Here is a 12,239-nt window from a genome sequence, read left to right on the forward strand (position 1 = left end):
AAAAACAAGTGATCAGAAGCCATTGACTCTTATGAATCAAAGGGGCATAAAAAAGCTAATAATATATATAAAAAATAGAACTGCAGCATGAAAAACATTAAACATTAACCGTTCAGTATGCCAAAAACTGTTCCCTTTGTTTTTGACACAGACATGTCATCGTCACTAAATTGCCATGCATAAATGTTCTTACCAACATTTTGGATAGATAAATCCATGCCACCAGAGTGTGGGCTGTGGAGTCACTCTCTGGACTGCAGAAACTGTTGGCACATTATTATTCCTTCTTCACTCTCTCCATCCAGTAGAATTAGACATCCATGATCTTGAGTGGCTTTGCAGTGTCCCCATGACAGTGGAGAATATGGTCCAAGCCTTTGAAGATGATTTGCTTTAGCCAGAGTGACAGTGGGCTGATTCCAGACTGAAGCAGATTCCAGACTCTGCTCCTCTCTTGCGTTTCTGAAATCCACCATGGAAGGAACATGGCCCGGGTAGCAAAGGCATAAACCGGAACTCACCCAGAAGTGTGGAGTCTAACCGAGCCCAACCAAGTCTTGCCTAAATCAGCCAAACCACATACACATCATGAGAATAAAATAGCTGTTTATTGCAGCAACCCACTAAGATTTTGAGATTATTTTTATCACGGGACTTTTTTAAAAAGGACACTGATTCTGAAGGACTCATCTCTTCACCACAGAAATCATCTAGAGGAGGTAACACTAATCCAAAAGCAAAGCCAGATTCCACTGACAGATGGGATCAAGAAGGTTCTGGCACCTGGCTAAGAGGAGCACTAATCCTGATTCACAGACCTTCTGCCTGCAACCAATACATTTTAAATTCATCTACTATCAGACATGTACTACAAATGGTTCAGGTCACTGTTGGAGTGATTATAGCAAGAGCCCAGGCAGGTTCACTGTAAAATCCAGCCTCTGAAACTTGCTAGTTGTACTAACCCTACCACTCCTCTTGTGTTGAGTATACAAAATACAACAAATAACATCTCACTCACTGGGTTGCTCTGAGGGTCTATTGATGGAACATTTTATCAAAATCTGGAACAAAGCCCAGCCCAAAGCTAGCACTTACTTAGGCAGGGGTGGCTCTGCCTGGGGTAGTTGTATCTATCCATATCGTTTGTTGCAATCACTCCCAAATGATCCAAGTGACCTATTTTGACAAAGAAGTCCTCTGGTGTAGTAAAGTGTATTTGAGCTGGGATATCCATTTGGCAGATGGGTATTTATTTCCGTTGGAAAGAAAAATGCAAACTAGAAGAGGCAGTTACTCATCTGGCCATGATAGTAAATATCCTCAATCCAGAAACTCAAGTTTTCTCTGGAAGATGTCAGCTTCAAGGGGATTTTAAAGATATATTTTCTTTCAATTTTATTGATTTCCTGATTTGATTTCAACAGTAAAAAGCCAACAGGGGCAGCAGTTATATCTTTGTTCATTTTCCTCAATAGTTAGTAAAATAAGAGGTGCATCACAAAGATAAAATTCAGCAGTCTTTTTTTTTTTTATGGTCACTGGATAGCCACTGGATGTACAGAAGTAGTCCTCGATGCCGTGATCAATGATTCGTTATAAGTATAACACCCAGTGCTCATCAGAGCATGTGCCCTCCTCAGTACCCATTGAACAGTTTTGTGATAACCAATACTACCCTGCGGGCCCAGAGGAGCAGATGGCTCCCCAATTTGACATCCTGGGAGAAGGGAAGGAGCATCACTGGCAGTGGCCACTGAACTTTCTGCTCTGTTATTATCAAAGTAAAGATACAAATTCAAGGGGCAGCAAGAGAAGTAGCAGTAGGGGAGCTCAATGTAAGCGTTCATTACCTATAGAAACTTTGATAAACAATTCACCCTACAAAGGACTTAATCCATATAACCAGCCTATGAAATCAATATTACTGATCCTTTTTTGCAGAGCAGTTCTTTCCTGGGATGCCTTGGTGGCTCAGTCGGCTAAGCGTCTGCCTTTGGTTCAGGTCATGATCCTGGGGTCCTGGGATCAAGTCCCACATCAGGTTCCCTGCTCAGAAGGGAGCCTGCTTCTCCCTCTCCCTGCTGCTCCCCATACTTATGCTCTCTCACTCTCTCTTTGACAAACAAATAAGTAAAATCTTTAAAAAAAAAAAAAAAAGAGTTCTTTCCCATGATTATACAGTCACTTGATTTTACATATATTTTACATCAAAGACTATGTTCTTAAGTATTTGGTTAATATCTTTCCATTTATTCATTTATTTATTCTTTCAACAACTATTCAACAGATAATATATAAGCAAATATATTCAGGTAATAAATGCTATGGGTGGGCATAAAGAAAAGCAAGAAAGAACAAGGGGTGTAGCAGAGGGATGACGGAGCACTGTGATTACAGTGGAGGAAGCTGAAGGTGGAACCCACAGAATCTACTGATGGACTGGACAAGAGATGTGAGAAAAAAAGAGGATCCGAGGACTATGCTAAGGGGTGTGGTGTAAATAACTGAACAGAGTAAGTTAAATCTGGAACAGTATGTCTGTAGTGTTAAGAGATTGACTTAACAAGGAAGCACCTAGCCAGCCCAAGGTGCAGAAGAAACAGATAAAGGGGTCAGGAGGGTGGGATGAGAGATAAAAGGACAGACAGACTCTGAAAGCACTGATTCATGTTGACACTGAGTCTGAAGATAAGGTATTTTGTGAGGCAGCCCCCTTAAACATTCAGAACAAATCCTGTTTATTTTGGGAATTCTGTGAATCCCTACAAAAAACAATCTTAGAGATAGAAATATATAAGATGACATTATTTCATCTAAAAGATTAATGGATAAAGAATGCATAAAGACTGTCATCTCTGTCATTTTCAGAAGCCACTTAAGCTGATGGTGGGCACGGTGGGCATTTACTTCGTGAAGACACAATTGCACAGATGTCTGCCATGGTGAAGGTGTGTGCTCAGGTTAATGTGTGTCTTTAGAGCTTATAAACAGTGATTTACAACAAATTGAATTATAGCGCATCACTGATCACAAACCTTAGCTTGCCACTGTAGGCATATATTTGATTTTTGTAAATATTCTGAGGTGTCCTAGAGGCCACCTCCATGACAAGGTCATTCAGATCAGATGGGGACTGAGAGTCAGAAAATAAGATGCCATCATAAAATAGTGGGACTACTCTCCTGCGTGGGTCAGAAATTACTTCCAAATATATCTCAAGCAACAAAATTTCAAGACAATCAGCCAGTCTACAAATGATTTCTTTAAAAAATAGCTCTATTATGAGTATAGCAATTAATGTGGTATGTAATAAGTTTTACAATGCAGTCACACATTTAATAAGATAGTGACAAGAAAAGGGGGGAAATTAATTAGCACAATTTCCTCTTAATTTCATTTCTTGATTTGTTTTGACTAATTTCTTGCATGGTATTTTTGAAATTGATAGAAACACAGAGAACTCCTGAGTAACTGGGAAATGTCTGAGAATTCAGATATAATCTGGGATGCAGGAGATTACTCTTCACTTATCCTGAAAGGAGTTCCAAAAATAAAGAAGGGGAAGAAAAACAAGACACAGCACTGGGTGAACTGAGATTGGCTTTTCACTCTTTTCAAAAAGGATGTTTTCTTCCTCTGTCTTGTATTTCTTCCTCTTTATTTCCCTACGAGAAAAGACAGTGAGAAAAACACATTACTCAAAACGAGCCTGAGACTGAGAAAAATAATAAAATCAAGTGATAGGTTACAAATGAGCAAAGGGTTCAGCAGATGAAATATCTCATGACAATGAAGATAAAGAGAAGGTGTAGCAGCTGACAAAAAGAAAAGGTAGTAGAAGGTAAGACCTATAGATCCAATCACAGACTGCCTGAAAATTAAATGCCGCTACCAAAAATCGGCCTGCAGGCAGATAAAAAGAAAATGGGAATTATAGACAGAAGGGGACAAGTAATGTAATCTATCCCTTCACTTGGGTTTAGTGAGAAGAAGCCATTAATATTGCTTATCCACTCAAATGTCATCAGGAAGAGTCAATCCAACATACCCTTCAGTGAAAGTAGACACGTGGTACATGCGTTACTGGCCACAGGCCTCACAAGAAAACCCACTTGTGGGAGAGCTCTGGTTTGAGAATCAGGGGACCTAGAATCTAATTCTAGATCTATCACAATTCGTCAATGTCCTCTAGGGAGTCCTCGGGCCTCAGCTTCATCATTTTAAAATGGGACAATGGAACTAACTAGTTTGGAAGACCGCTTCTGGCTCTAGTGTCTAATAACTTACACAATGTCTGCCATGAAATGTTAAGTATTTGACCTCAAAATGGTAGTAGGATAAATTAATCAACTTTGGGTTTCTTGATCAACCTTTCTGATGGCTCTTCACTTTTATTCCTGCAAAGCAGTCTTTAAAAGCTTTTCAAACAAATGTTCATTACCTTATTAACTTGTCCATCTTTTAACTCTCATGATTTATTAAATCCCATCAGTCTGAAAATACCCATAATTAAAATATAATGATTCTCCCTGTGAGTCTCTAGAATCAGAGCACAGGATGTATAGAATTGCCACTTGGAAAGCTCTGTGAAATGCCAGCATCCTCTATGTCTGGAACTTCTTTATTTCAGAGTATGTTGGTGCTGGAATAGATTTAAAGAAACATAATAAGTTCTTCACAAAGGAATTATCAAATAACCTTTTTTTAAAGATTCACTTTCTTTAAAATATGCTACATTTGGGGGACACCTGGGTGGCTCAGTCGTTAAGCATCTACCTTAATCTCAGGTCATGAACCTGGGGTCCTAGGATCAAGCCCCAAGTCCCTGTTCAGCAGGGGGTCTGTCCCTCTTCCCCTCTCTCCATCCCCTGCTTACGTGTGCTCCCTCTCTTTCAAATAAATAAATAAATATTTTTAAAAATAAAACATGCTACATTTTACAGCATAAAACTGAGATTTTTAAAACTCGGTTAAAAAATCTGTTTAAACCTGGTGATTCACAGACCTGTACCCCTGGGGATAAATATATATGTTTATAAAAAATAAAAAAATTAATTAAAAAAAATCTGTTTACAAAAAACAATGCTTCCAAATAACTTCATCAGTAATTTTTGAAAAAAATGAACACTTTCCACACATGCATTTCACCAAAATTACTTATATTACCTGTCTCTTGAAGTCATTTAATTTTAAAGGATGATGATTTATTTATGAGACTAAAACTCTAATGTTTTTAAGAAAATGCAGCATCAGAGTGGAGAGGGTCTAAAAATAGATTTGTCATTAATTAGCTATGTTATCATTTGATAAAATCATCTAGTGCAAAATATCATAGGAAACCTAAAGATCCAAGAGGCATTAATGCCCCTCTTGCCACATACACTAACCATCATCCTACAATTTATTAAAGCATCGTGTATGTGTGTGTGTGTATACAATGTACTATATACAGAATACTTGGAACAATTAGACTAAGTGAAAGAAACTGATTGTTTATACTGATGAGTCTAACCCAGTGAGTGTTTTTAGAAAATGTCAGAATTTAGCAAATGCAGTTTCTGTTATCCAGGAAATTCACATATAGCAATGTCCTGTTCCAACGCCACATTTAGTGCCAATCCCACACAAGTAACACAGGAAAAAAAGATATTTTTGCATTACTTTCTTTAAATTTCAAGGAAAGTACCTTAATTTTCATCATTGTGGTTTGGTGATTACATGGCTTTTGATGAAATTATTGACTTTAAACAATCATCAGAAGTTATTATCAACAGTTATAAGCCAATAAGCTAAGCAACCTAAATGAAATGGATACATTCCTGGAAAACTATAAACTTCCAAAATTGAACCAGAAAGAAACTGACAACATGAATAGACCGATATTTGGTCTCTCATTGAGATTGAAGCAGTGATCAAAAACCTCCCAAGAAACAAGAGCCCAGGACCTGATGGATTCCCTGCAGAATTCTACCAAACTTTCAAAGAAGAAATAACACCTATTCTCCTTCAAAAAATTGAAGCAGAAGGAAAACTTCCAGACTCTTTTTATGAAGCCAGCATTACCCTGATCCCCAAACCAGGCAAAGACCACACCAAAAAGGAGAATTTGAGACCAATATCACTGATGAAATTGGATGCTAAGATTCTCAACAAGATCCTAGCAAACAGGACCCAACAGCACATTAAAAAGATTATCCACCATGACCAGGTGGGATTCATCCCTGGGCTACAAGGATGGTTCAACATTCACAAATCAATCAATGTGATAGAACAAATCAATAAGAGAAGAGAGAAGAACCACATGGTCCTCTCAATTGATGCAGAAAAAGAATTTGACAAAATCCAGCATCTGTTCCTGATTAAAACACTTCAAAGTATAGGGATAAAGGGCACAATCCTGAACTTTATCAAATCTATCTATGAAAGACCCACAGCAAATATCATCCTCAATGGGAAAAAGCTCACAGCATTCCCATTGAGACCAGGAACACGACAAGGATGCCCACTCTCACCACTCTTGTTCAACACAGTATTAGAAGTCCTAGCAACAGAAAACAGACAACAAAGAGCAATAAAAGGTATCCAAACTGGCAATGAGAAATCAAACTCTCTCTCTTCGCAGATGACATGATTCTTTATATGAAAAACCCAAAAGACTCCACTCCCCCAAATACTAGAACTCATACAGCAATTCAGCAACGTGGCAGGATACAAAGTCAATGTACATAAATCAGTGGCTTTCTTATACACTAACAATGAAAATACAGAAAGGGAAATGACAGAATCGATTCCATTTACGCTAGCACCAAGAACCATAAGATACCTGGGAATAAACCTAACCAAAGAGGTAAAGGAACTATACTCGAGGAACTACAGAACACTCCTGAAAGAAATTGAAGAAGACACAAAAAGATGGAAGACCATTCCATGCTCTTGGATCAGAAGAATAAACATGGTCAAAATGTCTATACTGCCTAGAGCAATCTATACTTTTAATGCCATTCTGATCAAAATTCCCAGTATTCTTCAAAGAGCTGGAGCAAATAATCCTAAAATTTGTACGGAATTAGAAGAGACCCCGAATCACTAAGAAAATGTTGAAAAACAAAAATAAAACGTTACCTGATTTCAAGCTTTACTACAAAGCTGTGATCACCAAGACAGCATGGTACTGGCATAAAAACAGACACATAGACCAGGGGAACAGAGTGGAGAGCCCAGATATGGACCCTCAACTCTATGGGCAAATAATCTTCTACAAAACAAGAAAAAATATCCAGTTGACTTTTAAGATCTAATCAGAAATTCAATCTGTAGAAAATTATTTTTTTGTAGGAAATTCTTCTAAGGAAATATTCCCAGATGTCTGCAAATACTAATATATAATGGTATATACCTCTTATTATGTATAATTTGAATTTTTTAGGTAGCCTACATATTAAACAGTAAGTATTGACAGACTGATGTAGAACAAGATTCAATGACATTCATACCATGTAATGCTGTGTAAAAAAATTTGTCTCAAATTTTTAGTAAGGATGGTCACCAATAAAAGGTGTCCAGAAAAGAATGTTTAAGGCAATAAGCAAATTGAAAGAATATGAACAGTACTATTCTATTGATTTTTCAAACCTCTTGTAAAATAAACACACAGCAAGATGTTACCATACCTTATTTGTGCTGTCCTATTGTGCCTTATCAGCTTGAATATTCCTCTTCCATAGATCTGATCATATTATTCAGTTGGTCTCTCTTTTCACCAAGACAGGTCAGGCAGTTCAAACACATTATCTGGCTATGACAAAAGTGCAGGTTTCTGTTTTAGTTTTGGTATTTTTTATAGTCCTATAGGAAAACAAAGTCAACTTCAAAGAGATTGAAGAAATTGAGGTCACATACCTATCCCTTGATCAGTCCTCTTTTTCTCAAACTGCCCATTGATATTTAAAATCTCAAGTACTCTACTTCAGAAGATCAAACTAAAACAAGGGCATCCTTTCAGGCCCAGTGCCAACTAATTTGGAAGAGATTATAACTCAGGTCAGAAAAAGGCAGGACCAAAGAACACTTCTATTTATCAAGAGTCACAGGGATTCGTGTTATTTAAAGCTAATTATACTGCTTCCCTTTCTTGTCCCTATTATTTCCAAACAAAGGGAATTAAAACACAAGTAATGTCTATAAAAGGGGAAAAAGCATTAAAGAGTGCCATCGTATAACTTTTAGGTTTGACATTATATGGAAAGGGGAATGCTGCTTGTGGGGCTGCTCATAACACTGAAACAGCTGGTCGAGGAAGACTTGGACTTATCTACGTCACAGTTTTTTCAACTCTTCCATGGAAATAAAACTGCCAGTTGCATAGAATTATGGTAAACCATAAATGAGCAAATGAGTCTGTAGCACTTAACAAAACATAGAAGAGAGCAAACACAGGACTGGTAGGTAACACCAGCTGTAATTGGCATGATGTTGTTAAAGGAATGGTAGTCATTCTAGTATTGTTTACTGTGGTCATGGCACTGATAGTTCATGGATGTAGAAGTGGAGGTTAAAGGCACAGCACCAGGAAGAGACCTAATGGGAGTTTGTTATCAGTAATTATATACTGATTAGGTAGACATTCCTGAAAACCAAGAAGGGACCTGTCAAGTATCCATACTCACATCAGAATTTATGTTTTAACAAGAAACTCAGGTGATTCGAACATATACATTAAAATCCAGGAATCTCTACCCCAGATAACTATTTCAAATGGGCTGCAGATGCTTAATGTCCTTTGACTATTCCTGTTTACCTGCCTAACTTCTAACATTAGGAAGCTTTAAGTGTCAGCCTTCAGACACGTTCTCAATCTGCACTCAACATCTTAGTTTAGATCATCCCTTTGAACTCTTTGTAGAACTGCAATGACCAAATATATGTCTCCAGTCATGTTCTGTCAATACATTTTAGATGTTTGCATTCAGTTGTCTTCTACTATATCCCCACTGAGATGTCTAACTGGTACCTAAAATTAAACATCTATAAAAGAGAATTCTTGACCCTCTGTCCATCCCTCCCAGCCATCAGTCTGGTTCCTCCCACCATATTCTCTATCTCCATAAAGTAACTACATTCTTCAAGTTGTTCAGACCAAAATCTTGTGATCCTGATTTCTTTTTTTGTGTATGTGGGCACACGTGCCTTCTATCTATTTCACCAAAAACTCTAATGGACTGTGTTTTCAACAACATCCAAAATCTGACCATTTCTCACTTCCTCCATCACTTCCATCCTAGTTAAAATCATCACTGTCCTTCACGTGAATTATATTGAAAGCCTCCCAATTGGTCTTCTCTCTTCTCCCTTGGTCCCCTCTATGGCATACCCATTCACACTATCGGTAGAGTAATGCTTTTGAAACAGGTCAAATCATGTTACCTCTCTGCTCAGAATTTTTAGATTGGTTCCCATCCTCACTCAGAAGAGAATCCAATTTTTTCATGGCCTAAAACCTCCTATATACTCTGGCTTCAGCTTCATTTTCCACTTTTTTCCCCTACAATTTCCCTTGCTCAATTCTTCCCAGTCACATATCACTGTTTACCTTGAACATGCCAAACACACTCTCAACCCAAGGACTTTGATACCTGCTCTTCTTTCTGCTTGGAATGTTCTTCCCTTCCTAACTATATGACCAGCCTCTCCATTTCCTTCAAGTGTCCTAATAAAGGCCTTCCCATACCACCCACACATATCCCTACTCTATCATTTTCCCTATTCTTTTCTTTCTTAAGCTCCAAATTTGCTTCTCATAATACTTATCACTACCTGAGATTATTTATGTGTGAATAAGTATGCTTCCATAGGTATTATTGTTCTTAACACACACTAAGCACTCAGTAAACATTTGTTTTGTAAAATAATGAATAAATAAATTATTGGACATAATCATGGAATTCTTGGGGAAATGTCAATAACATTTTTTTTTTTTAAAGATTTTATTTATTTATTTGACAGAGAGATCACAAGTCGGCAGAGAGTCAGGCAGAGAGAGAGAGAAGCAGGCTCCCGCTGAGCAAAGAGCCCGATGCGGGGCTCGATCCCAGGACACTGAGATCATGACCTGAGCTGAAGGCAGCGGCTTAATCCACTGAGCCACCCAGGCGCCCCTCAATAACATTTTTAAATAAAATACTATAATTTTCTTTTTTATTTCAAACATAATAAATTATTATTTTATAAATTTTAGAAAATACAGATGTGATACATGTTTAGGAAATGGGCTGCAGATGCTCAGTGTCCTATCATTTAGATAAAACAGTTAAAAGCATTTTGACATGTTTTGTTCTCCTCCATTTTATTGGAAAAATATTTGTGTGTATATACACTAAACTGAGGTATTTATATGTCAAATATTCTATCCTGCTTTCCTTGTCATATTATATCATAAGAATTTTATATAAAACTGATGTAATAGCCATATAATTATTCTGCCTCATAAGCATATTATTTATTTAGTCGTTATCTTATCATTAAACATCAAGCTAGCTATTTCCAAGAAAACTTGTTGGACATAAATATTTACCCATCTCTAGTTATTTATTTAAGATAAAGAACAATAGGTTGAATTACTGGGTCAAAGGAATTATTTGAAAGACTCCTGCTGTATATAATCAAATTAACCTTCATAAAATTTGTGTTAATCAACATTCCTATAAGAGGAATTGGAGAACTTAGACCTCATCACATCCCTGATAGTCCCAAATCCTTAGTCACTTAAAAAAATTGTCAATCGTATAGATTGAAAATGCTATCTCATTTCAATAAGAATATTTTTATCAGTAATGAGGTTGGTTAGTTGTCCTCATCTTTTGTGACCAATTCTACAGCATATGCTCTGCCCAACACTCCTGGTTCAGGTAAAGCCTCTCTCCCAGAAGCATGAATCCTGCCTCTGCAGTAAGAAAGAAATCACTTCAATTTTATTCATTAGAACTGGCCTCTTGCCAGGCAACCTGTCATCATTCTTTTTCAAACGTTGACCTGACCCAGTGCTGTCTTGCAATTGATCCAGTCAACACCTAATTAAGGGGGTGTCTATTGATGGTAAATAAGCCACACTGTAATTTATAATGATTTTGTTTCAAGAATTATTTACCTATTGGGAAATGAGACTTCTCTGAGAATTCAAACAGTGTCTCTATCAGAATCTCCAAATCAACCCAAATGGATATACCACAAGAATTTTATGTCCCAGATTTCCCTGAGGCAACAGACCAAAAGCACAATTTATGCATAGACATAATAAACTGTTACTTGTTTCAATGTGATTTGCAGGCCACTGTTAAATATTTCCTAGCCAAGATAATTTATTTAACTTACCTTCCACAGTGTCTTAAATTTTACCATTATAGAGACCCTCTGGCTAATGAATTTCAATGCTTTCAGGTGTGAATTTATGATACTCAGAACTAGCATTAACACATGAGGCTCTTTTTAACTCACCATCAGCCTAGGCCTTTTTAATCCATCTCTGAAGGAAATGTGTAGCTGAAGAAATTGTGGGCTATAAGCAAAGTTATTTCAGAATATAAATCATTGTTCTGGGAAAGAAAAAGGGTTTTAGTTGAGATTCCAAAGTCGGAGATAAGAAATTGGAAGGATACTCTGAGACTGATAATGCATTGAGAAATAAATTAGTAGTTCTTGCCTAAAGAATGAGAAATATGAGAAATATTCTATGTTTAAAGAGTGAGAAATAATATCGTCATAGGTGAAAACTTCCATCATGGGGAGAGGACTAGGAGATAGCACTGCAGGTACTCTGTGTTTGACTAGGCTGGTCCATGATTCCCAGACTCCAGCTTGCATTAGAATTTCCTGGAAGGTGTGTCAAAATGAATTGCTGGGCTCCAGCCCCAGAGTTTCTGACTCAGCTGGTCTGAGTGTGGCTTGAGTATTTGTATTTCTAACAAACTCCCTGGTGGTGCTGATGTTACTAGTTAGGGACCTTGAGAACTACTGGCTTGAATGTTGGGTACCATCCCCTTACTGTTGGACTGTAGGAACCTAGAAAGAAAACACTGGATTTGAGAAGTCTATTATCTTTTAACTCTCTGCTGAAGAGTAAACACATTCAAAGTGTTTTTAGGCCCATACAGCATAAAGCCTCATATCATACAGTTCTGTTATACCATGAGGAGCTCTTATTAAAGAAACTCTACTGAAATTCTTAGAGTAGGATTGTCAGA

The 12,239-nt window shown here is 37.3% G+C and overlaps 1 long non-coding RNA gene across 1 annotated transcript; it reads right to left on the minus strand.

Moving 5' to 3' along the window:
- Positions 1–3,308: 3,308 nt before the first annotated feature.
- On the minus strand, positions 3,309–7,847 carry LOC116597676. The gene is made up of 3 exons (XR_004288735.1): positions 7,674–7,847; positions 4,445–4,645; positions 3,309–3,668 (listed from the first exon to the last, which is right to left on the minus strand). It is a non-coding gene; the product is annotated as an uncharacterized LOC116597676 (long non-coding RNA).
- Between the last annotated feature and the right edge of the window lie 4,392 nt (positions 7,848–12,239).

This window comes from Mustela erminea, chromosome 8 (assembly GCF_009829155.1).
Source record: "Mustela erminea isolate mMusErm1 chromosome 8, mMusErm1.Pri, whole genome shotgun sequence".
NCBI lineage: Eukaryota > Metazoa > Chordata > Mammalia > Carnivora > Mustelidae > Mustela > Mustela erminea.